This window comes from Manis pentadactyla, chromosome 6 (genome assembly GCF_030020395.1).
Source record: "Manis pentadactyla isolate mManPen7 chromosome 6, mManPen7.hap1, whole genome shotgun sequence".
In the NCBI taxonomy this organism is placed as follows: domain Eukaryota; kingdom Metazoa; phylum Chordata; class Mammalia; order Pholidota; family Manidae; genus Manis; species Manis pentadactyla.
The window spans coordinates 128,447,476-128,452,647 of record NC_080024.1 but is presented as its reverse complement, the minus strand read 5'-3'; the positions used below and the strand labels follow the sequence as shown (position 1 = coordinate 128,452,647).

Below are 5,172 nucleotides of genomic sequence, written 5' to 3'. Positions count from 1 at the left end.
TTTTCCCTTAGCCCATTCATTCATTTCAATGTTTTACCTGTACTTTGCCCTGAAGAAGCCAGTTGCCACTAACCTGTACTTATCCTAGAACCTTTTCTCTAGCCTTTTCAATCCTCCTGCTCCCCAGCTTTCTGTTTAGTCTGAATCTCTTATTTATGAACCAAGAGGCTCAATAGGAGAAGAAGAGATATTATTCTGATATATTGACACAAACCCATTCTAGCTCTTTTTCATGGGGCATGGTATAAAGATGAACTGTCCAATATGGTAACCTTTAACTCCACATAGCTACTGAGAACTTGGAGCATAGCTAGTCTGAATTGAGATGTATTTTAAGTATAAAAAACACACACTGGATTTATCAAAAAATGTAAAATATTAATACATTTTATATAGATTATACTCTGAAACAATAATATTTTGGATATATTGAGTACTATAGACTGAATGTGTGGAATGTGTGTGGCCTCACCCCCCCAAAATTAATATATATATACATATATTATATATACATATTATATATATATTATATACACATATATATATTTTTTCCCTCCCCTCCCAAAGAAGGTGCACCATTCCCTTACTGCTCTCATTATTATTTAGTGAGATACTGCAATGCTGGAGATACAGAGATACTGGGTTGACACATGGAGTGGACAGAGCAAACTCTTATTGCAACTCCCTACTCCAAAAATCCATTTAATATAATGTCCTCGAAGAGAGGATGTATCAGATATTAAACTGGTGAGAACAGATACTACACTTGATCTTAGCCAAAAGGCTGAGAAGTGATCAAATTAACATTTTGAAATCTAATTTCCAATGTGATAGTGTTTGAAGATGGTATCTTTGGGAGGACCCTTCATGAATGAGGTTAGTACCCATGGAAAAGAGACCCCAGAGGAGAGTTCCCTCACCCCTCCTGCCATGCGAGGACACAATGAAAGGACGGCCATGTATGAACCAAAAACAAACCCTCACCAGACACCAAATCTCTTCAGAAGCTTGGTCTTGAACTTTGCAGCCTCCAGCTGTAAGAAATAAATTTCAGTCTATAATATTTTGTTATAACAGTCTAAGCTAAGACAATTAAGTTAATAAAGTTTTATTTAAAGTTATATTTGCTAATTATTTAAATTATATTTATCATTATTTATTTCAACACATTTTACCTAATTCTTTTTCTTTTTTTAATGTGTCTGTTATGAAAATTTTAAATTACATGTGTCACATTTATCTAGTATTTTTATTGGACAGTGCTACATAAATGTTTCACTATTTTCATTTTTAGGAGCATGACTGTGTCCTTGTGATTAAGAGAAAATTTTCCCATGTTCTGGAAATAGGCTGATGGCTAATGTATTGGTGGTAAGAGTATATGTCCTGAATCTTTATAAATTGATGCTTATAGGGACTTTATTCCTCTCAAGTATGTACTTCTTAATGCTGGTTTCTGTTTTATTGGTTACAAAAAGTGGCTATGTGACCCTGCTTCTCTCTCCCCATACCCAGGTGCTCAGCATTGCTGTGTGTGTGTGTGTGTGTGTACACGCATGTGCCTTCTTTTGGCAGAAATTGGCAAAGGAGAGGGGTGTTTTTTAACCCATTTTCAATTGAATGTCAAGTAATTGTGTAAAAATGTAGATTTGTTGATATGACATTTACTCAAAGTATGTATTCTCTCTTTATTACTAAGAAGTGATCATAATATGGTCTTTGAAGCTAGGGAGTCCTGAAATCAAACAAGACACCTTAGAAGTTTGTGGTCATTGCATAAATCATTTACTTTCTCTTAGCCTCAGTTAACCCATGTGTAATAGGGGGTAATAATCATCATATTAAAAGGGTTCTATCACTCTCATTGCATCTGATCTACATCTCTCCCCTCTCCTTCCTTCTCTAATTCCATGCTTTTAGATCCCCGTGTCTCCAGACGAGTCGTCAGCAGACATGGATTTAATATCTGGTACTAGCGTGAAGGTAGGAGTAGAGTGACTTGCTTAGGAGAAGTCCCTAGTGGTTTTTAGATTAGGAACTGATTCCAAATGCATCTGTCAGAATTTTGCATATTTTCATGCAGTAGATTACAGAAAATAATGATCCGGCATGCCAACCTTGGCATCAGGAACGCCTACAGCCCAAGGGTAATGTCAGTCCCTTTAGGAGATATGAGAAATAGCTTTGCCTTAAGCTTCCTTCTTGAAAGAGGCCAAGAAATTTCAAAGCTTTTAATTTTCACCAAATAGAGCAAAGATGCTATGAGTCTCTTACATACCTTAAAAAAATAGCATTTCAGCCGGACATTTGATGAATTATCAAAAATGTGGGACTAGTAACTGCCTTAAACAGGAATGGCAATGTCTCTGCCAAAGGTGCAATGTGCTTGCTTAGAAATGATTGCAAGGCAGAGTGGGGCCGTTTTGGAATAAGGAAATAAGTAATGACAGATGAATGGCAAAACATTCTGACAGGGGGGATCACACCCCAGACAGTCTACTGTTTTTCTTGCTTAGTGGAGCTCAGTACTCTGAGTCTGCCGAGTTTGCCTGGACATCTATGAGTTGACCATTTTTGGCCATTTATTATGTCCATCAAGTTACAGTATGTAAGCAAAATGAAGAGAGGTAGAAGGGAAACAGTTCTTTATCTTGGATTAAGAAAAAAGTGAATCTTATTGATTTGAGCTCTAAAAATCTCCCTGCTGATTAATACTTTAAGGGAGGATAAACCTTCCAATATTGGATGGTGTTGTGCACCAGCAGGTATGGTTGCTTTCTGGGCTTGGTCTGTTTATGTTCTTTCTTAGTTACCATTGTTTATTATCACTTAGTCTATTTTAGCTCTAGGCCATCAGGATGAAATCCTATACCAGATGCAAAGCCTCAGGTATTTACATGGGAAGATAACTAATCTATGTAGTCCAAGGGGTGTGCATGCACAGGAATTTCATAGCATGGGAGCAATAGAATGTCAGGAAAAGGCAGGGGGGATCTTTTTTTGGATTGGGTTCCAATATGCTATGAAACAGTCCAACATTACTTTGCACTGGTGAATTATAAAGTTTCATAATACACTCAAGGATGTGTAATATTTACATGCATCTACATATACATATGTGCATGTGAGGTGGTTTACGCAATTGCCAATTTGGTACTGTGATTTGAGGCCACTGACAATGGACTTTTTTTTTCCAAATGATACTGTTTACTTATCTGTCACTGTGGTAAAAAATTGTGGTTCTTCCAGAGAAGGCCCCAGCAGTAGTGGAAGTAGTATGAACTTTCGAGCTAATGGGAATAGGCTACAAATCCTATCCGTGACATATACTAGCTATATGACCTTGGACCTGAGCCACCTCTCCCATAACATGAGGAAAGAATTGAGTTGGCAGCAAGGTTTGAGTTTAAACAATTCATTGAATGTACTATGCCAACCACATGGGAGTAGCTCAAAAAATGGTAGTTAATAATACCGTTAACATTGATAAATTGTAAATAGCTCTGCCCAGAGTCCATTGAATCCTGCCAGTGGATTGGGGATCGATGTACTTGATTCTTTAGCTTTCTGTGTTGCTGAGCCTCAGTTTGGCCTCATGCAGAGGAGGAACAAGGAAAGGCATCAGTACAGATGTCCTTATGGGGCCAGAACCAAGACAGTCACCAGAGCTGAACACAAGACACTGTTCTCTACACATCAATATGTGTGTTAACTCAGTGCTGTGATTTCTGCATGTGTTTGTTGTCAGAAATCCTATCCCTTTTACTTGTGGCTGATGATGGGGCCAGGCTACAAAGCAGAGGAGGTCTATGTCCTCAACCTTCTCCTGCCACCCCATCCTCATTCTTCTTATCTCCTTTACCCCAGACACCTGGAGTCTTTAATTGCCTTCCACCAGTCGAATTTTTTTAGGAAAGAGTGTGGATCCTTTATTTTCCCCTAAGTGTAAATGAAAACTTGCAGTTTATAGAAGACATTGTCCTAGGCCTAATGAATAATAATCTTTCTGAAGAATTTTAGGCTCATTAGACAGCAGACTTTGTTGGATTGCAGGAGTCTTCCCAACCTCTTCCCACCACGCTGCGGAAATCTCACCTAGTGCACCTTACCTGTGGTACTGCTTTTATTAGCAATAAATGTCATATAGGTAATTTTTATTGGGATGGTTCATAGAAAATTTGAAGGACAGGTCTGAGCAGGCAAGAAGGATGCCCATTTTATGAGAAGATCAAAACATTGTAAAGATAATGGATAAATGGGACAATAGTACTAATTGGGGATAATCTATTATAGTAAAACAGGGGAAAAGTGCAAATTAAATGCTATATATGGTGAGGATACATTTTAAGATTTTTCATGTGTGCCCAAGAATATTTGAAGGAAATTTTCATATTGTGCTCTGTAGGCAGAAATAGAATACATTAAAAATATAGAATTAGAGGAACACATCTCAGGTAACCAGCTTCTTAGAGAAGAAATATTTTATATATAAAAACATTAAAAAAACCCCACATTGATTACCTTGGAGGATGCTAGAAAACCAACTTATTACTGTGAAAATTTGTTAAAATAGGTAAAAGTTAAGCACTTATTATGCCTTTCCTATCTGTGTCTCAGGTAAATAAACTATTTGATGAGAGGAAGTTTCTCTTTATGAAAGTTTTCCAGCTAATAATATGAAGAAAATACTATAGAATAAAGATATTTTGCAACCTCTAATGAAATAATGCACCTAGTTCTAGACAGTGATTTTCAAATCTTCAAATGTCACAGAAAAGTGGGCAGACACTATGTCCCTCTTATAGGAAATACATAGTGTATCAGCTGCAGATAATTCTTGCCTAAATATTGAACCTAAGTTTGACTCCATCTCAAAAATAAATAGGAATTATCAATGATAGTGAAACATGTTTAACCATACTATGGGGATGAAATCAGCAAATTCAGACTGGAGTACTCTACAGAAAAATGAACGATTTTCTTCACAAATACATTGCAAAAGGTATAAAAAAGGAGAAAGAGAGAAAAAAAGAGGACTCTACAGATTAAAAGAGGGTTATGCAACTAGACTGAGAATCACAATGTCATAATTTAGATCCCGATTTGAACAAACCATGAATAAAGTAAAACAGAAGAATGAGACATCCAAAGAAGTTTGAAATGTGATTTTTT

The 5,172-nt window shown here is 36.8% G+C and overlaps 1 non-coding gene across 1 annotated transcript; it reads right to left on the bottom strand.

Annotated features, from left to right (window-relative positions):
- Positions 1 to 605: 605 nt before the first annotated feature.
- LOC118912222 (U2 spliceosomal RNA) lies at positions 606 to 796 on the bottom strand. The gene has a single exon (XR_005024730.1). It is a non-coding gene; the product is annotated as a U2 spliceosomal RNA (small nuclear RNA).
- Between the last annotated feature and the right edge of the window lie 4,376 nt (positions 797 to 5,172).